Source organism: Anomaloglossus baeobatrachus, chromosome 1 (genome assembly GCF_048569485.1).
Source record: "Anomaloglossus baeobatrachus isolate aAnoBae1 chromosome 1, aAnoBae1.hap1, whole genome shotgun sequence".
In the NCBI taxonomy this organism is placed as follows: Eukaryota; Metazoa; Chordata; class Amphibia; order Anura; family Aromobatidae; genus Anomaloglossus; species Anomaloglossus baeobatrachus.
This window is the reverse complement of record NC_134353.1, coordinates 973,396,085-973,419,467: the sequence shown is the minus strand read 5'-3', so window position 1 is coordinate 973,419,467 and position 23,383 is coordinate 973,396,085.

Sequence of the window (23,383 nt, the reverse complement as noted above, 5' to 3'; positions counted from 1 at the left end):
GGAGACTATTGCGGTGGAGTACGTTACTTATGGTATTGACTGAAACCAATGTCCCCACTGCCACGAGATCTTCCCGGAGCTCCTTCCTTGTTGTCCTTGGGTTAGCCTTGACTCTTCGGACAAGCCTGGCCTCGGCACGGGTGGAAACTTTCAAAGGCTGTCCAGGCTGTGGAAGGCTAACAGTAGTTCCATAAGCCTTCCACTTCCGGATGATGCTCCCAACAGGGGAGACAGGTAGGCCCAACTCCTTGGAAAGGGTTTTGTACCCCTTGCCAGCCTTGTGACCTTCCACGATCTTGTCTCTGATGGCCTTGGAATGCTCCTTTGTCTTTCCCATGTTGACCAAGTATGAGTGCTGTTCACAAGTTTGGGGAGGGTCTAAATTAGTCAGAAAAGGCTGGAAAAAGAGATACAGTTAGGTCCAGAAATATTTGGACACTGACAAAAGTTTTGTTATTTTAGCTGTTTACAAAAACATGTTCAGAAATACAATTCTATATATAATATGGGCTGAAAGTGCACACTCCCAGCTGCAATATGAGAGTTTTCACATCCAAATCGGAGAAAGGGTTTAGGAATCATAGCTCTGTAATGCATAGCCTCCTCTTTTTCAAGGGACCAAAAGTAATTGGACAAGGGACTCTAAGGGCTGCAATTAACTCTGAAGGGGTCTCCCTCGTTAACCTGTAATCAATGAAGTAGTTAAAAGGTCTGGGGTTGATTACAAGTGTGTGGTTTTTCATTTGGAAGCTGTTGCTGTGACCAGACAACATGCGGTCTAAGGAACTCTCAATTGAGGTGAAGCAGAACATCCTGAGGCTGAAAAAAAAGAAAAAATCCATCAGAGAGATAGCAGACATGCTTGGAGTAGCAAAATCAACAGTCGGGTACATTCTGAGAAAAAAGGAATTGACTGGTGAGCTTGGGAACTCAAAAAGGCCTGGGCGTCCACGGATGACAACAGTGGTGGATGATCGCCGCATACTTTCTTTGGTGAAGAAGAACCCGTTCACAACATCAACTGAAGTCCAGAACACTCTCAGTGAAGTAGGTATATCTGTCTCTAAGTCAACAGTAAAGAGAAGACTCCATGAAAGTAAATACAAAGGGTTCACATCTAGATGCAAACCATTCATCAATTCCAAAAATAGACAGGCCAGAGTTACATTTGCTGAAAAACACCTCATGAAGCCAGCTCAGTTCTGGAAAAGTATTCTATGGACAGATGAGACAAAGATCAACCTGCACCAGAATGATGGGAAGAAAAAAGTTTGGAGAAGAAAGGGAACGGCACATGATCCAAGGCACACCACATCCTCTGTAAAACATGGTGGAGGCAACATGATGGCATGGGCATGCATGGCTTTCAATGGCACTGGGTCACTTGTGTTTATTGATGACATAACAGCAGACAAGAGTAGCCGGATGAATTCTGAAGTGTACCGGGATATACTTTCAGCCCAGATTCAGCCAAATGCCGCAAAGTTGATCGGACGGCGCTTCATAGTACAGATGGACAATGACCCCAAGCATACAGCCAAAGCTACCCAGGAGTTCATGAGTGCAAAAAAGTGGAACATTCTGCAATGGCCAAGTCAATCACCAGATCTTAACCCAATTGAGCATGCATTTCACTTGCTCAAATCCAGACTTAAGACGGAAAGACCCACAAACAAGCAAGACCTGAAGGCTGCGGCTGTAAAGGCCTGGCAAAGCATTAAGAAGGAGGAAACCCAGCGTTTGGTGATGTCCATGGGTTCCAGACTTAAGGCAGTGATTGCCTCCAAAGGATTCGCAACAAAATATTGAAAATAAAAATATTTTGTTTGGGTTTGGTTTATTTGTCCAATTACTTTTGACCTCCTAAAATGTGGAGTGTTTGTAAAGAAATGTGACAATTCCTACAATTTCTATCAGATATTTTTGTTCAAACCTTCAAATTAAACGTTACAATCTGCACTTGAATTCTGTTGTAGAGGATTCATTTCAAATCCAATGTGGTGGCATGCAGAGCCCAACTCGCCAAAACTGTGTCACTGGCCAAAGATTTCTGGACCTAACTGTAATTAATCCAAACATGGGAAGATCATTGTTCTTTGTGCCTGAAATACTTCCTAATACTTTAGGGGAACCAAACAGAATTCTGGTGGATTGAGGGGTTGAATAATAAATGACCTCTGAATAAACTTTTCACAATCTAAAAAAAAAAAATAAAAATAAAAAAGAAATAACATTCTTTTTTGCTGCATTTCACACTTCCAGGCTGATCTACAGTCCAAATGTCACAATGCCAAGTTAATTCCGAATGTGTAAACCTGCTAAATCTGCAGGGGTTGAATACTACTTGTAGGCACTGTATATATATAACAGTAAAACAGTACTAGGATTACAATTATGCAAATACACTTATATGTGCAAAGGTGACAACTTATGAATGTATGTGCATAGCGCATACACACACATTCACAAAAAGCAGTGAAAATTGTGCTAATCATGTGAAAATGAATAATTATGCAAGTACAAATATGCAGATACAGTAATGTGTATATAAATAAAACTATATGTATAATTAATTATAAATATATGCGCATATTATATGCACACACATCCATAATTAACGTGAGACATAAAATATTGTATATAAAACTAACTGGAATAAACACATATAAAGTGCAATCAATAGGGCAACACGAATAGGGATCTTCTCAATTCCAACATCCAGGTCCACATCCAAATCCCCGTCAAGAGAAAAATAACGGCCACAACTACAGTGAAAAGAGATAATAAGACAATTAAAATCAAAAATTGATGAAACATAACAACCCTAACCCCTAAAAAAGTCCGAAAAAATCTTCATAAAATCTAAAAAATACTATAAATATCTATAAAAATGACGCAAAACCAAAATTCTCATTAAGACCCTTTGGTGCAACTGTATTCAATCTATAAATCCATCTGCTCTCTACTTGTGACAGAGCTTTGAACAGATTACCACCCCTTTACCGAGTGAGACCTGATCAATGGCAATAATGGAGTTTACTGGCGTCGCAATTATGCCATAGTTTAAAATGTCTGGCAATTGTTTTTAGCTGTTCATCAAATTTAGAATTTCTTGCCTTCTCGATATCACGTACATGCTCCCTGACACGAAATTTAAGCTCTCTAGTGGTCATCCCAACATATACCTTCTTGCAGGGGCATGTGGCGTGATACACAACACCTTTGGAAGAGCAGGTTAATTGGTGTAAGATTTTATAAGTGCGTGTTTGATCACTATTAGAGAATTCCTTACTTTTTCTTAAATTTAAACATGCCTTGCACAAACCACAAGGAAAGAAGCCTTTAATTTCACCTGACTGACCTATGCTCCTTGGTTGATAGTGGCTCTTCACCAGTAGATCTCTGAGATTGGCACTTTGGCGAGCCGTGATCCTAAGTTCAGATTGAAGGATCTTTCTCAATATCGGATCAGTAAACAACACTCCCCAATGGGTTTGAATAATTTCTCTCAACCGTGTCCACTGGCTATTAAATTTAGCAATAAGCCTTACCTCATTGTTGGGAGCCACTGCTTTATTTGATGGTTTATAGAGCAGTTCATTCCAGGACACTTGTGTTGCTCTTTTAAGGCCATTCCGAATATTCCGGTGGCTATACCCTCTCTCTTGAAATCGACTGTATACAGTGCCTACAAGTAGTCTTCAACCCCCTGCAGATTTAGCAGGTTTACACATTCGGAATAACTTGGCATTGTGACATTTGGACTGTACATCAGACTGGAAGTGTGAAATGCAGCAAAAAAGAATGTTATTTCTTTTTTATTTATTTATTTTTTTTAAATTGTGAAAAGTTTATTCAGAGGGTCATTTATTATTCAACCCCTCAATCCACCAGAATTCTGTTTGGTTCCCCTAAAGTATTAAGAAGTATTTCAGGCACAAAGAACAATGAGCTTCACATGTTTGGATTAATTATCTCTTTTTCCAGCCTTTTCTGACTAATTAAGACCCTCCCCAAACTTGTGAACAGCACTCATACTTGGTCAACATGGGAAAGACAAAGGAACATTCCAAGGCCATCAGAGACAAGATCGTGGAGGGTCACAAGGCTGCCAAGGGGTACAAACCCTTTCCAAGGAGTTGGGCCTACCTGTCTCCACTGTTGGGAGCATCATCCGGAAGTGGAAGGCTTATGGAACTACTGTTAGCCTTCCACGGCCTGGACAGCCTTTGAAAGTTTCCTCCCATGCCGAGGCCAGGCTTGTCCGAAGAGTCAAGGCTAACCCAAGGACAACAAGGAAGGAGCTCCGGGAAGATCTCATGGCAGTGGGGACATTGGTTTCAGTCAATACCATAAGTAACGTACTCCACCGCAATGGTCTCCGTTCCAGACGAGTCCGTAAGGTACCTTTACTTTCAAAGCGTCATGTCAAGGCTCGTCTACAGTTTGCTCATGATCACTTGGAGGACTCTGAGACAGACTGGTTCAAGGTTCTCTGGTCTGATGAGACCAAGATCGAGATCTTTGGTGCCAACCACACACGTGACGTTTGGAGACTGGATGGCACTGCAACCGACCCCAAGAATACCATCCCTACAGTCAAGCATGGTGGTGGCAGCATCATGCTGTGGGGCTGTTTCTCAGCCAAGGGGCCTGGCCATCTGGTCCACATCCATGGGAAGATGGATAGCACGGCCTACCTGGAGATTTTGGCCAAGAACCTCCGCTCCTCCATCAAGGATCTTAAGATGGGTCATCATTTCATCTTCCATCAAGACAATGACCCAAAGCACACAGCCAAGAAAACCAAGGCCTGGTTCAAGAGGGAAAAAATCAAGGTGTTGCAGTGGCCTAGTCAGTCTCCTGACCTTACCCCAATTGAAAACTTGTGGAAGGAGCTCAAGATTAAAGTCCACATGAGACACCCAAAGAACCTAGATAACTTGGAGAAGATCTGCATGGAGGAGTGGGCCAAGATAACTCCAGAGACCTGTGCCGGCCTGATCAGGTCTTATAAAAGACGATAATTAGCTGTAATTGCAAACAAGGGTTATTCCACAAAATATTAAACCTAGGGGTTGAATAATAATTGATCCACACTTTAATGTTGAAAATGTATTAAAATTTAACTGAGCAACATAACTTGTTGGTTTGTAAGATTTATGCATCTGTTAATAAATCCTGCTCTTGTTTGAAGTTTGCTCTAACTTATTTGCATCTTATCAAACCTGCTAAATCTGCAGGGGGTTGAAGACTACTTGTAGGCACTGTAGATCCTTTGATTGCTTGCAAAAATTGTCCTCTGTAGAGCAAATTCTGTTTTCTCTCAAAAATTGCCCAATTGGGATCCCTCTAATAGTTCCCTTAGGATGAGACGACTGGGCATGTAAAAATGCGTTGGTAGAAGTGGATTTTCTGAAGATATCAGTTTCAAACACCGCGGCACACACAAATATACGCACATACCGCGCAACACACACACATTGCACAAAACATACCTCCCCCCAAAACACACACACGCACCCCACACCTACACCCACACAAACCGCGCAACATACACAGCACCACACACACAGAACACTGCAGACACACAGCGCTCCACAAACAACGCAACACACATAACGCAACACACAAACAACACCGCTCTCACCCCCCGCCACACCCAGACAACACCCAGAACATTTACAGCGCCTACACAAACACTGGCAACTGCACACAACAACATCTATATATATATAACAAAAATCATACATTAACTACACAATAAATTCTAGAATACCCGATGTGTCGCGGGCGGAGGAGGGGACGCCGCGCTCTCCCACTGCTCGGGTCCGGCTGCCGCGGCTGCTGCGGCCTGCTGCTGCTCGGTGGCTCGAGCAATGAGCCGGATCCCGGGGACTCTAGCGGCGCTCCTCACCCGTGAGTGAAAGGGGATTGGGATTTGGGATAGTTTATTGTCCGTGACGCCACCCACGGTTGTGGTGATTTGTTGGCACCACCGCTGCTCTGTATGAGGATCCCGGGAATGATGGTAGGGAGCAGCTAGTTGTTGTGTTGCCCCTCCGTGGGTAGGGGTTGGTGATCCCGGGGCCCAGTGATGAGGTGGGAGATGCAGGGCTTGGTGGGCGCAGGGGCGCAGGGGCAGCGCTGTGCCTTGCGGCACTGTGGTACTCACTCAGCCTGAGACGATGACACAGTTCTCGGTAAAACACACAGCTGGAAAGACGGTTCCCACGGACGGCTGCGCTTGCTTTTCCCCAGTAGTTGATGGTGACGGTCCCTTTTCCTGCACCTAAGATGATGATGGTTGCGATGGGTTCCCACCGGTAACCCGCTCCCCGGCTTGGATATGGGCTGGAGGAGCCCTACTTTGCCCGCAGGCGCTGGCCCTGAGAAACTGGTGCCCTGGCGGTGGCGGTGTCTCTCTGTAATGGTTGGACTGTTGCCTTCAATCGGGACTTGGTTGTTGGGAGACAGTCGTCCCCTTCACTGATGGATTTGGCAAATTATGGCGACTCCTAGCCTTGCCAGGATCCGAAAGGCCCCTGCCCTGGTGCTGACTGCTCTTTGTATACTGCTCCAGACCGCCGGGTCACCACCCGTCCGCGGTCCTTCCAGCAACCTCCGAGCAGTCCCCCTGCGGACTATCACCGCCGTCTGCTAACCTTGCTGTCTCTCAGCCCGGGGCACACACCCGGACTAACTTCAGGCTTTACTACTCTCACTTTTCTGTCACTTCAGCTTTTCTTCTTAGCTCCACTACCACTTCACTTCCTTCTACTTTTCACTTCCTCAACTCATCTTAGCTGTTTACTCCTTCACTTCCCTAACTGATCTGCCTGGTTTTCCCGCCTCCAGAGCTGTGAACTCCTCGGTGGGCGGAGCCAACCGCCTGGCCCACCCCCTGGTGTGGACACCAGCTCCTGGAGGAAGGCAACAAGGAATTTAGGTTAGCTTTGGTGTTCCTAACTGGGGTGTAGGGTGTGGTGGTGTTTTGACCTGTGACCCCTGGCTTGCCCAGGGCGTCACATTCCCCCTTAGCAAAATGCAGACCGTCCGCGGGCTGCCCGTCCAACACCGGTTTTATTTTCTGTAAAATATATAAAAAGGTAAACGGTAACATGATACAAATTATAACATCATCCCACAACGGGAGGCACATTTCTTAAACGTTGCAAAACGGTTCACGGTTACGGTTTCCGCTCTCTCCCACCCAAGCAACCTGGCCCTGATGCTGCCCCTAAAGCCCAGGCAGCACCCCTTGACCCAAGTCCAGCACAAGTCACCCGAGCGGGATCTGTCCTTCCCCTCCAGAGGGTAGCCACTGGTCCCTGTGGTGGCTGGGCCCCAGCCGGCTCTACTGCGGGCCCTCCCTCCAACCTGCCTCTCCGGAGGCGGCAATGCGGAAACGGTAATGGGAAAACAACTTATTTACAAGCCACTAGCGTCTGTGGTTGCCCTGCAAGTTCACGGGCTTGTCCATTGAAAGTCTTCCATGCAAAACTTTTTAAACGGTCCCCTCGGGGACAACGGTGCCGGCAACGGCCGGTTGCAAATCACGGTAGAATCAGATGAGGCTTCGGTAATCATTTACTTATCATCTTTCAACTTTTTCAAACAAAACTCTGATGGTCCCAACGGGGACTGCTGCAGCGGGCATCCGCTGCCATTACTGGGCATTTTCGTCCTCCTCACCCGGCTCCGGGTGGAAGAACACAGGCACCAGCCCCTCCAGTGCATAGCAAGCACGGCACGGAAGGGCCGCCCGATACCCGTTGTTTCCACTTCAGGGGACATACGTGGCCTCCATGCCATGCAGAGCAACGACTCCCTCATCTTCCTCCGACACGGGCTCGGTGTCAGGCCCGGAGTCGCTATCTTCTGCCCCTGCGCCAAGCGGGTTGCTGCCAGCTTCCGCAGCCTCCAGGCTCGCCACTCTTTCAGCCACCGTCACGGAGGGGTGGACACTGGACGGTTCATACGTAGCGTGATGCACGGGCACGGAGAAGGGAGGTGGCATGGGGGCCAGGGGCAGACCGGGCCCCTCAGCCGCAGCGGCCGGTCCCTCAGGGACACAGGGGCGTGGGTCACCCACCAGCTCCTCCATCGTGGCCTCCACTCCATACACTCGCGCCACAGTGACCAGCGCCTCCACCTCTGCGGTCCACTGCTCCATCAGCCCGCAGATCTGGCTCCGGTAGTGACGGCAGATCCCCGCCGCTCAGGCCCTCAGCCATGCCGCCGTCCCGGGCACCAGCTCGGTCGCCTCCGCATAACTCGGCAGGGCGGACATTCCCGGCGAAGGTCGGGGGGTCGTGGGGCCTCAGTGTTTCTATTTGCACCGCCACACTCACATGCAGCCAGCCGCCATCGCGTCCCCCTTAGCTTCTCTTTAGCCACTCCTCTATCGGGGTGGGGTTTTGGCCTTCGCGCCTCTGCTACTCGAGAAGACGCTCGAGCGGGGACTTTTCGCGCCAAAGATGGCGGCTTCCGAAATTTTCTGGCCGGACACCTCCGGCGGTAACAAGGCGCACCTCTACCAGACGGCAGAGCGGTAAGATCCTGTTCGTGATGCCAAGTTGTTGCAGGCGGAGGAGGGGACGCCGCGCTCTCCCACTGCTCGGGTCCGGCTGCCGCGGCTGCTGCGGCCTGCTTCTGCTCGGTGGCTCGAGCGATGAGCCGGATCCCGGGGACTCTAGTGGCGCTCCTCGCCCGTGAGTGAAAGGGGATTGGGATTTGGGATAGTTTATTGTCCGTGACGCCACCCACGGTTGTGGCGATTTGTTGGCACCACCACTGCTCTGTATGAGGATCCCGGGAATGATGGTAGGGAGAAGCTAGTTGTTGTGTTGCCCCTTCGTGGGTAGGGGTTGGTGATCCCGGGGCCCAGTGATGAGGTGGGAGATGCAGGGCTTGGTGGGCGCAGGGACGCGGGGGCAGTGCTGTGCCTTGCGGCACTGTGGTACTCACTCAGCCTGAGACGATGACACAGTTCTCGGTAAAACACACGGCTGGAAAGATGGTTCCCACGGACGGCTGCACTTGCTTTTCCCCAGTAGTTGACGGTGACGGTCCCTTTTCCTGCACCTAAGATGATGATGGTTGCGATGGGTTCCCACCGGTAACCCGCTCCCCGGCTTGGATATGGGCCGGAGGAGCCCTACTTTGCCCGCAGGCGCTGGCCCTGAGAAACTGGTGCCCTGGCGGTGGCGGTGTCTCTCTGTAATGGTTGGACTGTTGCCTTCAATCGGGACTTGGTTGTTGGGAGACAGTCGTCCCCTTCACTGACGGATTTGGCAAATTATGGCGACTCCTAGCCTTGCCGGGATCTGAAAGGCCCCTGGCCTGGTGCTGACTGTTCTTTGTGTACTGCTCCAGACCGCCGGGTCACCACCCGTCCGCGGTCCTTCCAGCAACCTCCGAGCAGTCCCCCTGCGGACTATCACCGCCGTCTGCTGACCTTGCTGTCTCTCAGCCCGGGGCACACACCCGGACTAACTTCAGGCTTTACTACTCTCACTTTTCTGTCACTTCAGCTTTTCTTCTTAGCTCCACTACCACATCACTTCCTTCTACTTTTCACTTCCTCAACTCATCTTAGCTGTTTACTCCTTCACTTCCCTAACTGATCTGCCTGGTTTTCCCGCCTCCAGAGCTGTGAACTCCTCGGTGGGCGGAGCCAACCGCCTGGCCCACCCCCTGGTGTGAATCATCAGCCTCTGGAGGAAGGCAACAAGGATTTTTGGTTAGCTTTGGTGTTCCTAACTGGGGTGTAGGGTGTGGTGGTGTTTTGACCTGTGACCCCTGGCTTGCCCAGGGCGTCACAGATGCGTAGAATCCGGCCACCTTCTAGTTTATTATAACCTCCCTATAGTCCATTATGTTTAAGCAAGGGAAACCCCTGTTTGATTGTGACAAGGGAACCTAGGGATTATGAGGGTAAGCCGCCGAGGAATGGGGGCATCATAAAAATTAGGATGTTACACTCCATTGGTAGGCAGGGGCAATATATTTGAGGGATAGCCTAGTATGAAAAAAATCTATAACCTAATGCCTAATTTATGTAAATACATGCAGCCCCTTTAAACTAGGTGTATATTCCCCCCTGTATACATTCCTTTCTGCACCTATATAAGAAATAGTTTGTTATTGTGCATGGAGACAGCTGGTGACGGGTTGTGAATATGGTTATGGGATAGGAGTATTTTTCATTTTATCCTGTCACAACTGAGGAAGATAAGAGAGGGTGAGACAAGGGGGAGTCGCCGAGGATTGGGGGCATCGTTAGAATAAGCATGCACTCCATGGATAGGTAGGAAAAGACCTCATTAGGGATTTAAGATAAAGATGGTTTTCAACTGAAAGAAGCTTTTCCTTATACATTGTGTGAGATATGTAATGGATGAGCGCTCTCCTCCCTCACTTATTTGGTGACTTAGTAGAAATTATTTATAACCCTCCCGTTGTGAAACTGTTTTTTATGTGTGTTTTGTTTGAGTTGAGTTTTTAATATATATCAATAAAATGTAAGTTTAAAGGAGTTGTCCGACATTAGCTTACCAAGAAATGTAAGCTAATCTGTGCTGTATTGTCATATAAATCACACCTACATTGTTATTTTTTGTTTTCTAACTTTTGTTCCTCTTGAATTATCCCTTTATTCTCTGCAGCTCTTTGTTTACATTCAGCTCCAGCAAACATGATAACTTCCTGTGTTAAACCTCCCAGTCACAGCTGGCACCGCCCAGCCTCAGTGTCCAGCCCCGCCCCCTGCCCGCCCTCACTGTCCAGCCCTGCCCTCTGCCCGCCCTCACTGTCCAGCCCCGCCCCCTGCCTGTCCCCTGCACACATATTCCCTGTCAGTATTCTGCCCCAGCACCTGACCTGTTATCACTCTAGCAATGGAAATAACAACCCCACATAGGGCTCTGCACACACACACACACACACACACACACACGCACATCCGTGTGCCTTCCGTTTTTTTTTGCGGACCGCAAAAACAGAAGCAGCAAGAAAGATAAATAGATGAGTAGATATAGAGATGAATAGATAGATATAGAGACAGAGATAGAGGAATGAATGAATGAATGAATAGAGGGATGGATAGATAGACAGATAGATAGATAATGGATAGATTAGAAAGACATATATAATTTCCCACCCCCCTGCATATTCTAAGCTGGCACCCTTTAGTGACTTTCATGTGGCACTAAAGGATGCTTAGCCTTGTATTTAGCCAAAAAATAAATAAATAATTAAAAAAAAAACGACGTGGGGTCCCCCCTATCTTTTGTAGCCAGCTGGGGTAAAGCAGATGGCTGCAGCCTGTAAACCACAGCTGGCAGCTTCACCTTGGCTGGTAATCCAAAACAGAGGGCACCCCACGCTGTTATTTTAAATTAAATAAATAATTTAAAACAAAAAAGATGGGGTCCCCTCCAAATTGGATCACCAGCCAAGGTAAAGCAGACAGCTGTGGTCTGGTATTCTCAGACTAGGGAGGTCCACTGTTATTGCACACTCCCCAGCCTAAAAATAGCAGGCCACAGCCGCCCCAGAAGTGACGCATCCATTAGATGTGCCAATCCTGGCACTTTTCCCCAACTCATCCCATTGCCCTGGTGCGGTGGCAAACGGAGTAATATATAGGGCTGATGCCAGATGTGTACTGTCACCTGGCATCAAGCCCTGGGGTTAGGGATGTCACGCGTCTATCAGATACCCGACATCACCAACCCAGTCAGTAATAAAAAAAATAGACAACAAAAAAAGTTTTGTTTGAAAAAACACTCCCCAAAACATTCCCTCTTTCACCAATTTATTGAAAAGAACAATCAAATCCAGGTCCAGTGTAATCCAATAAGGGGGACACATGACTATCCATACCATAGTCACTGTCCCAGTCAATGAAGAACAGAATGCTCCCCATTGGCTGGGAGAGCAATGCAGTGACCTGAGATAACCTCAATAGGTCAGCCCAGGTCACTGCAGGGGATGATGAGCGCTGCTGTCAGGAGCGAGGTACATTACCTGCTGTGACGATCTCCTCTTCACTCCTGTCAGCGATTTCACTGCCTTCTATGCCCGCCGCGTTCTCAGCAGTATCGCCCGTGACATCACCGCTAGTGATGTGAGAAGGCAGCGGGCATAGAAGGTAGTGACAGTGCTGACGTCAGGAGTGAAGAGGAGATCGTCAAAGCAGGTAATTATCTCATCTGCCTCTTGACAGCAGCGCTCGTTATCCCCGCGGCTGCCTGCACTGCAGGGTGAGAACCTGCATGCGGGTAGACACACACTGCAATGAAGGCAGTAACGGGGCTGGAGCGGGACACAGACTGCACGGGCACTCCTGCTCTCCTGAGCAGGGGGCCCGGTGCTGGCGGTGACACCGTGGGCGGGGAGAGTACGGGGTGCGAGGGAATGTGTGGGAGGGTCCAGGGAAGGGGGAGGGGACTCACGCACTGTACCCGCCCAGCAGGGGGGCAACATGCTGTTCCAGATTTGCATGTCAACATGGTCCTGCCCATGTTGACATGAAATGACCGGAAGCAGCAAAATCGCGGCAGGAGCGGTCACATGACCACTCTGAGTCGGGGGCGAGGGGCTGACAGCAGCGCAGGTAAGTGCTCACTATCTACTTACCTGCCCCAATGTAGCCCAATAGGGAAATAAAAAAAGTCAAAATAAGCCGGATAACCCCTTTAAACAATTAATTGGGTATATGCTGTCATAAGGCTAAATGGTTTACGAAACTTGACCTTAAGGGGGGCGTACAGTCTCATTCGAATCAAGGAGGGGGATGAATGGAAAATGGCTTTTAACACCCCTGAGGGGCATTTTGAGTACTTAGTGATGCCTTTTTGGCTCACTAATGCCCCCTCCGTCTTCCAGTCATTTATGAATGATATTTTACGGGAGTTTATTGGTAAATTTCTGGTTGTATACTTGGATTATATTTTGATTTTCTCCGATGACTGGGGTCCCATATTAAACAGGTTCATACGGTCTTTCAGGTACTCAGGGAAAATGCATTGTACGTTAAGGGATCTAAATGTCTCTTTGGCGTGCAAAATATTTCATTTTAGGGGTTTATTTTGTCCCCGTCTTCTATTGGGATGGATCCAGACAAGGTTCAGGCCATTCATGACTGGCTTCAGCCCACATCTTTGAGTTCCTTCAAAAATGTGTTGGCTTTGCTAATTTCTATTGAAGATTTATAGAAAATTTCTCTGGTATTGTCAAGCCTTTGACTAATTTGACTAAGAAGGGGGCGGATGGTGAGAATTGGACTCCGGAGGCTATTAAGGCCTTTCACAAGCTTAAGGAGAGGTTTACCTCTGCTCCAGTCCTGAGGCAACCAGATACTTCTCTTCCATTTCAAGTGGAGGTTGATGCCTCAGAGATTGGGGCAGGAGCTGTTTTGTCTCAAAGAGATCCTGTAACTTTTATATCAAAATTTTGTGCCTTCTTTTCTCAGAAATGTTCTCTTTCTAAATGAAATTATGATGTGCGTACTTGGGAATTATTGGCAATGAAGTGGTCTTGTGAAGAATGGAGACAATTGTTGGAGGGGGCGAGACATCAAATTGTAGTGCTCACCGATCATAGGATTCTGACTTATCTTGAATCAGCCAAGAGACTGAATTCTAGGCAGGCCAGGTGGGCCTTATTTTTTACTTGCTTTGATTTTGTGGTCTCTTTTCTTCCGGGTACCAAGAATGTTAAAGCCGATGTCCTCTCTAGACGTTTTTTGGCTGGCGGATTCACTCGATGTTGATGAACCATCTACCATGCTGAATGATGGTGTGGTTCTTTCTGCTATTTCACCAGATTTAAGGTTAGAACTTACAAAGTTCCAGAGGGAAAAACCTGAGAGATGTCCTTTAGGAAAATTGTATGTTCCTGATCAGTGGAGGAGTAGAGTTATGTCCGAGGTTCATTGTTCGGTCTTGGCTGGTCATCCTGCGATTTTTGGTACTAGGGATTTGGTGAGCAGGTCTTTTTGGTGGCCTTCTTTATCTTAGGACGTTAGTGCAATCTTGTGAGATTTTCTCAAGATCCTAGCCTTATTGCTTACGTTCTAGTGGGCTGTTGTCACCATTGCCTGTACCCAGGAGACCTTGGATTCATATCACTATGGATTTTATTTCGGATCTTCCTGTTTCTCAGAGGATGACAGTTATTTGATACATTTTCTAAGATGATCCATTTGGTACTATTGCCCAAGTTACCGTCTTCTTCAGAATTCGTTCCTTTGTTTTTTCAACATGTGGTTAAACTCCATAGGATTCCTGAGAATGTTGTCAGATAGAGGGGTTCAGTTTGTGTTTATGTCGCAGGCGGGGAGGAGGGTGTCAGCACTGCGCTCACCCCCTCTGCTCGGGTCCGGCTGCTGCTGCTCAGTGGTGGCTCGAGCGGTGGGCCGGATCCCGGGGGTTCTCGAGCGGCACTCCTCGCCTGTGAGTGAAAGGGGATTGGGTTGTGGGGATATTGTCTATTGTCCGTGACGCCACCCACGGTTGTGGTGATTTGTTAGCACCACCGCTGCTCGGTGTGGGGATCCCGGGAGTGATGATGTGAAGCAGCAAGTTGTTGTGTTGCCCCTCCGTGGGTAGGGGTTGGTGATCCCGGGGCCCAGTGATGAGGTGGGAGATGCAGGGCCTGGTGGGCGCAGGGACGCGGGGGCAGCGCTGTGCCTTGCGGCACTGTGGTACTCACTCAGCCTGAGACGTTGACACAGTTCTCGGTAAAACACACAGCTGGAAAGACGGTTCCCACGGACGGCTGCACTTGCTTTCCCCAGTAGGTGACGGTGATGTCCCTTTTCCTGCACCTAATGTTGTTGATGGTCTCGATGGGTTCCCACCGGTAACCCGCTCCCCGGCTTCAAGCTGGACCGGAGGAGCTCTACTCTTTGCCTGCAGGCGCTGGCCCTGAGAAACTGGTGCCCTGGCGGTGGCGGTGTCTCTACTGTAATGGTTGGGCTGTTGCCTTCAATCGGGACTTGGTTGTTGGGGGATCGACGTCCCCTTCACTGACGGATTTGGCAAATTATGGCGACTCCTAGCCTTGCCGGGGTCCGAGAGGCCCCTGGCCTGGTGCTGACTGTCCTTTGTCCACTGCTCCAGACCGCCGGGCCACCACCCGTCCGCGGTCCTTCCAGAAACTTCCAAACGGTCACCCCTCCGGACAATCACCGCCGTTGCTGACCTTGCTGACTCTGTCCTGCACACAGTTGGACCAACTTCAGGCTTTCCACACTCTTTCTTTCCTGTCACCACTCTTACTGTCCTCCTTTACCACTTTACTTCCTTCACTTCCTAAACTGAACTTTGCTCGAGCCCTGCCTGGGCTAATCTCCACTCCTTCCACTTCCTCCTCCAAACTCTATCTGCCTGGTACTTCCTGCTTCCAGGGCTGTGAACTCCTCGGTGGGCGGAGCCAACCGCCTGGCCCACCCCCTGGTGTGAACATCAGCCCCTGGAGGAAGGCAACAAGGATTTTGGTTTAGCTTTGGTGTTCCTAACTGGGGTGTAGGGTGTGGTGGTGTAATTACCTGTGACCCCTGGCTTGCCCAGGGCGTTACATCTAGGTTTTGGAGAGCATTTTGTTCCAAATTGGGAATTGAGTTGTCCTTCTCTTCTGCTTTTCATGGTCAGACTGAGAGAGCAAATCAGACTTTGGAAACTTATTTGATGTGTTTTGTATCTGCGGATCAGGATAACTGGGTTTCTTTTTGCCATTGGCAGAGTCTGCTCTAATAGGGCTAGCTCTGCTACTTTGATGTCTCCTTTTTTATGTAATTTTGGTTTTCACCCCAGGTTCTCTTCTGGGCAGGTTGAGGCTTCGGCCTGTCCGGAAATTGATACTGTGGTTAACAGAATGAAACAGATTTGGAATCAAGTATTGGACACATTGTTTTTGTCCCAGGAGAATGCTCAAAGATTTGCCAACCGGCGTTGGGAGACATGGTTTGGCTTTCATCTAAAAATATTTCTATGAGGTTTTCTTCTCCTAAATTTAAGCCAAGATTTATTGGTCCTTACAAAATTTTGGAAATCATTAATCCTGTATCTTTTCGTTTGGCTCTTCACGAGTGTTTTAAGATTCATAATGTTTTTCACAAGTCTCTGTTGAAGAAACATGTTGAACCTGCAGTTCCTACTGCTGCACCTCCTGACCCTGTGTTGGTAGCAGGAGATCTGGAGAATGAAGTGGAGAAAATTTTGGATTCCCGTCTTAATAGACGGAGGCTTCAGTACCTTGTTAAGTGGAAAGGTTACAGCCAGGAGAACAATTCTTGGGTATTTGCTTCAGACATTCATGTTGACAGAATGATTTGTGCTTTCCATCATGCCCATCCTGAGCAGCCTGGTGGCTCTGGTGAGGATTCGGTGACCCCTCCTCAAGAGGGGGCTTTTGTGAATTCAATCAGAGATGGTGCTGTTCCTGGGAGTGATTTTGGGCTCCCTCTGGTGGCAAGTGCTGGTAGAGGGTCGAATTCTGCATCTGTTGCTCAGACAGGTGTAGAAGATGATTGCTGTTTCAGCTAGCCTATTGAGTCCAGATTGGGGGTATAAAGGAAAGCTGTCTCTGTCTAACCTTTGCCGGCGATAATTGTTTTTGCCTCATGGGAATATGTACTGAATCCTTGTCCTCCAGCCTTTGGGCTTTTTGCCTGCCTCTTTATTTTTTTGTTTTACCTTTTGAGCCTTTTTTTGGATTCTCCTGGATGCTTTCAACAGCGGTTTTTCATTCCTTTGTATCGGTCCTGTTCCCATGTCATCCTGGATCTGCAGCAATGCCTGATAAGTATTTTGCTCCCTAGGCCTGGGTTTGGCTGAGGATGAATTTGCACTGGAGGGCTTTCCTGATTGATTTATGCCTTTTCCTGAACCTGTGTTTGGGAATATTAGCTTTTGTTTCTTGCTGGTGACTGAGTACTTTTCCTGCACCATTTTTGGAGAGTGATTTATTCCCAGCAAGAAAGGGAGTTGTTACTCCCTGTCTGATCAGGATTTGTATTTTAGTATCTCATGTGTTTTTGTAGTTATGATCTTTTCTATTACATTTGCATTTTCCATTTAAATGTATTTGCACAAGAGTTCCTGATATAGAGGGTGGCAGATTGTGAGGTCTTTAAGGGAATATTTTTTTTATTATCAGGTATTGGTATTTTTTCAGGGTTTTTGCTGGCTGCAACCAGTAATCTATCCTATCCTTTTGTATCTACTAGCAGGGCCTTACTTTGCTTAACCCTATACTTTCCATCTGTGTGTTGTTTTTTCTTAGATCACCGTTGTTATATGTTGGGGGCTTTTTACTTTCCTTTGGGGCTCTTCCGAGGCAAGTCAGGATTTCTCATTTTATCTTTGAGGTTAGCTAGTTCTCCGGCGGTAACGAGGTGTCTAGTTGGTTAGGAACGCTCCACCACTACTTCTAGTAGTGCTTTTGTAGTCAGGGGATTGCAGCCAGGTAAGTTTCCAACTACTCTTGTGCATTATTTTCAACCTCTTAATGGAATTTTTGTAGATCTTTTTGTGGTCTCCTGACCATAAGACAGAACCAGGAGGAGAGGATAATGGTCTTAAATGGTAATCTGATTTATTTCCTGAAAATCAAAACAAAGATGGAGACCCTCGCCTTTCCTCTTAACGAAGAAGAAGCCCGCGGCCACGGGCTAAGAGGAGGGTCTGATATGTCCCTTCTCCAGACTTTCAGCAATGTAATCTTTCATGGCTTGTCTCTCTGGGCCGGAAAGATTATACAGTCCGACTTGGGAAGTTTTACTCCAGGAGGCAGATTAATAGATGATGGGGAGGCAAATCCTGACACTCCCTCACCGAAAATACATCTCCAGACCCAGAAAAAATGCAGGTAAGGTCTCCGTAAAGACTTCAGAGAGAGAAGTGTTCACATAATTATCAATACAGTAGTTTCCCCACTCCACAATTTCCCTGGATTGCCAATCCACTACAGGATTATGTTTCACCGTACAGGGTAGACCCAGTACAATGGGAGTGGAAGGCCTTCCAGGACATAGCAAGAAATTACTTCTTAATGCAGGGTCCTACCCTCAGTCTGATATCATGTGCTATCTGCATCAGGCATTTCTGAGCAAAATCTAAATCTGTCATCTGAAGTGGTGACAATAAACACAGGTATGCGCGCCACCGCTGCTGGGCAATGGGCATTGAATAGCATGTTAGCACGCCCCTGTGGGTGTAGTAATATGGTGTGTGGGGAGACTAGTCGGGGGATATAACGTCCTTGTGACTAGTCCCCACGCTCATTAGCATATCATATGGGATCTTTAGAAATACTTTTTCTAATGATCTCTTTATCTATGCTAGTGTATACAGGGACGGTCAGGCAGGGATTAGCAATATGCATCCAGAACTGCTCGTGGTCCGGGGGCAGATTACACCTGACAGGTTCCCTTTACCAGCTTAGTGTAATGCCCTGTTCACACCTGCACATGGGACGCAGTGCTATTTTCATGAGATAACAACTGTAACTACAGTAACTCCATATTACTGGTGTCCAGTGATCTCAGCACTAATCCCATCACCTCCGAGTCGTGAATATATCTCTTAGGATAAACAATAAGAGACATGGCAGCACCAAATCCACCCAGCAAATAGCTGGCGGTTATCCATACGCCGTGCCTCAGAGACATGGCCTCCAAAGCACCACAGCCATTTATCAATCACCGATGGAAGACCCAAATTCATAATATCTATGCCGGTGTCCGACACATGAAGCAAGTCCCGTGTATAACACCCGAGTGAATCCTGCCGGACCTGTAAGACAATCCTTCTTACATAGAACTATGAATTCTATTCATTCTTTTCTTAATTTTTCACAATCTGCGCCTTCTTTACCGGAGAACGCCAATCTTGGCACAATATCTGAAATAACAAACAGTGTTAGGAAGCCAGGATTAAACATAGCCGGTCATTGCCCAGATAAGATCCAGCTCTTGACTTTGGCTCCGTCATTACCTCCTACATGAGAAATAACAAGGTCAGGATTAGCCAGAACAAAGACAACTTCATTAACTCTTTACTATCATTCACCCGTTTTAATCCGCGGATACTGTGAAATGTTAAAGTCTCTGGGTGAAATGAGAACTTCTCTGAGTTCCTTCTCTTTGCTGCGGGTTCTGGGCCCAATATATACATGAATGTGCTATAATCCATCTTACTAACGGGCCTGAGAGGATGAATATTAGTCATTACACATTGTATATACGACTGCCATCACCCAATATTCCTGATCTGTTCCTCCTTAGGCCTAACCTTGCTGCTTCGGTCGCCGCCCGGATCCTAAACGAGTGCGATGATATTTTCACCTCCTCCGTACCTAATTCAGGCATTTTCTCTAGATAGCATTAATTGGAATCTGGTTGTAGGAGATAGACCTCTGTGCGGGAAGAAGCCGCAATGAGTAATGGTCTCATTTCCAGCCGATTCTTAACATTACCACCGGGCAGCCTGGAAATCCCGCATAGTGTTTACTTTTATGGAACGACCGTTTCCCATCTGATCTGTTTTAGATTTTCTTCTAACAATCACCACGGAGCCTTCAACAATGAAGACATCCCCTAAACACAAACTAGATCTGACCTTTTACTAGAGGATACCAGCAGCTCGCCTACTGTAAGAGCCTCACAGAAAGCCACAACAAATGCCGTCCTGAACAATCCTGCCTCGTACTCCTCCCTACATACTCCAACCAAAACCAGCCAAAAGGTCAGTATTAAACTAAGTGATATTGGACGCCTCACATCTAATCTAAAGACCAATTTCTTTTATCCTTTCAAAATTTGTTTCATAGAACAGATCTATTTATCGGAGGCTTACCTGCTAAGACTAGAGAGAATCACACTCCTGCTATTAACCTTGCTACTGCTGAAAAAGACGGCTTCTCGGCCATCAGTCTCTCCACGACCAGCAACGCATATTGCAGATTATCAACCCCTTAATGACCACCAATACGCCTTTTAACAGCGGCATTAGAGGGTACTTATCCTTTGGGCCATTTTTTAATGGCGCTCGGATAAAAGTGTATATCGCCCCCCCAGCGTCGGAACATTTCCGGGATTTCAGCTACCAGGGGTAGCTGAGACCCTAGAGATCACAATCAGGGTCGGGTTTTCCGGTGCCCAGTCATCTGATTGCCATTACAAACCATGTAACAGCGATGACGTGAAAGTTAATGCAGCGCCGGTAAAAAAATAATTCATCTCCCATCTGGCATGATCAAACAAGTCCGATGGGACATGAATGTCCTCCCCCGGTCCCTGGTGTGGCCAAAGTCTCCTCACCCTATCTGGTCTCCATCCCCCATCCCCGTCCCCCTTCCGATGATCTAAAATGGCCGCCGCATGAGTGGTGTCCAGCTGCATGCATCCTTCTACCTTGATTTCTGTGCCATTTGGCATGGCAGTTGGCACAGAAAGATTCTCCCAGGTCGCCGCCTGTCAGGCTGTCACCCCCCATTCTCCTCTGGTTTCCCCCATTACCTCCTGCAATGTCGGTCCCCTGCACCCCTCCTTCTCCTTGTCTTCAGAAGAAATGCTGGCCGCATGCGCAGACAGCGGCTGTCAGCCGGCTCTCTGCACGCAGGGACACAGCTTAGTGCAGGATCTCATTGGCTTGCTGTGGACCCCCAGTATCACTGCACTCACACTCCTCACATGGAGGGTCTATACTTTCACAAAATGGTGGATACGTTCCCTAAGTGTATCCCCATATCCTGAAACACAGAGTCATCGTGGGACTTCCAAAATGGATTACAGGGAACCAGATTTTTTTTTTCTTTTCAATAAATTGGTGAGGGAATGTGTTGGGGAGAGTTTTTTCAAATACATTTTTTTTGTTGTCTATTTTTTTATTATTGACTGGGTCTGTGATGTCGGGTATCTGATAGACGACATGACATCACTAACCCTAGGGCTTGATGCCAGGTGACATTACACAGCTGGTATCAACCCCATATATTACCCCGTTTGCCACTGCACCAGGGCAGCGGGATGAGCTGGGGAAAAGCACCAGGAGTGGTGCATCTAATGGAGGTGCAGCTTCTGGGGTGGCTGCAGCCTGCTATTTTCTTTCAGGCTGAGAAGGGCCAATAACTATGGACCTTCCCACCCTGAGAATACCAGACCACAGCTGTCCGCTTTACCTTAGCTGGTGAATCAATTTGGCGGGGACCCCACGTTTTTTGTTTTTTTTATTATTTATCCAAATTGGATCATCAGCCAAGGTGAAGCTGACAGCTGTGGTCTTCAGGCTGCAGCCATCTGCTTCACCCTAGCTGGCTATCAAAACTGAGGGGGACCCCACATTTTTTTATTATTATTTTTTTTTTGGCTAATTACAAGCCTAGGCACCCCTTTATTACCTCATAAAAGTCACTAAAGGGTGCCAGCTTAGAATATGCAGGGAGGTGGGACATTATATATGTGTTTGGCATCTGTCTGTCTGACTGTCTGTCTGGAACTGCAGAATGTCAATTTATGCTATGGAGACGAGTGTTCTCCGCAGGGAGAATAGAGCTAAAGTCAGCAGCGTCCCAAACCTCACATCTCCACAGACTCAGTGTTGCCAGATTGTGGGCACATAGCCTAAAAGTGAGAAATTTGCTGCTAGACCAACATTTTTGTGATGCCCCTGGGGGTTCAAGATGCTCACTCTACCCCTGAATAAAACCCTTGAGTGGTCTAGCTTCCAAATTGGAGTCACTTGTGGGGGTTTCTACTGTATAGGTTCCTTAGGGGTCCTACAAATTCCCGCTATCTATTTCAGCTTTTCCAAAATTCAAATGGTGCTCCATCCATTTCACGACCTCTTGTTTGTCCAAACCGAGGTTTTTGGCCACATGTGGGGTATCCCTGTGCTTATAAGAATTTGGATAACAAACTGTTGAGTGCACTTTTTGGTGATTCCTCTTGAAAAAGTGACAAATTTGCTGCTGAAGCAAGATTTTTGTGAAAAAAAAGAACATTTTCAATATGACGACCTAAGGTTATCAACATCTGTGAAGTACATGTTGGTTCAAAATGCTCAGTATACCACTGGATAAAATCCTTGAGAGGTCTAGTTACCAGAATGGGGTCACTTGTGGGGGAACTCTACTGTTAAGGCACCTCAGGAGCTCTCCAAACGCAACATGGTGTCCGCTAATGATTCCAGCCAATTTTGCAGTCAAATGGCACTGCTTCCCTTTTCAAGCCCTGCCATGTATCCAAACAATTAATTTCCAGCACATATGAGGTACTGGCGAACTCAGGAAAAAAAGCTACTTGGTTGAAATAACAATTTTTTGGTAAAAATGTATTTTCTTTAATTTCACAGCTCATCGTTACAAAATTCTGTGAAGCCCTGGGGGTGCAAAGTTCTCACAAAACATCTAAGTAAATTCCTTGAGGGGTCTAGTTTCCAAAATGGGGTCATTTGTGGGAGGTTTTTGCTGTTTAGGTACCTTGGTGGCCCTACAAATTCAACATGGTGCCTGCAATCTTTTTTAGCTAAATTTGCTGTCCAAAATTCAAATATTGCTCCTTCTGTTCCGGGCCGTCCCATTTATCCAAACAGAGGTTTCTGACCACATGTGTATCAGCGCACTCAGAAGAAATTAGGTAACAAATTTTGAGTTCCATTTTGTTGTGTTACGGATGCTCCCATGGGGTTGGGGGTCACGCGTCGCCAGGCTGCGGTGCTTTGTCTGGGACGCTGCGGTTGCCTTACCCGGTTGCGTGACCCCGGGTGTCAATAAAATGGCAGGGGATGGGGACGATGGACGTAGTTTTTCGTGACGCCACCTGTGGTGTGCAGCCAATATTAGCCGCCGCTGCAGGACTTCTCTGCAAGGACGGACAACTAAGCAGCTCGGATGGTTCAGATCTCCACAGGCAGAGCTGTGGCCCCAGGGAGGATGATGGTGGGGGTAGTCACTCAGACACTAATAGCGCTGGGGGCGCGATGGCGTTGGCACCGGCATAACGGAATGACACAAGCGGTGCAGTTCAAGGTCTCTTTACTCACTGCTCACACATTCAGCCATTGGAAAGTGCCGATCCCCGCTGTGATGGGCTCCAGCCGATTCCGGATACTTTGAAGGTCGTGACCGGCGGTCCCTTTTGTTAGTCTCCTTTCAATGGTCTCCCTCCACTCCAGCTCCTGGACTGTGGAACAGGTCACGGGTGCCTGCTGCACTCCCCGGAAGCCCTGGGATTTCCCTTCCTTTTCTAAGAACCCAGATTGAGCCTCCAGCTTCAGACAATGGGCCCCCAACTGTTCCTTGTCTGCTGCTCCTCCCAAGTGCGACCACACGCGGACACTGTCCGGTGCAGACTGCCTATTGTGTGTCAGAT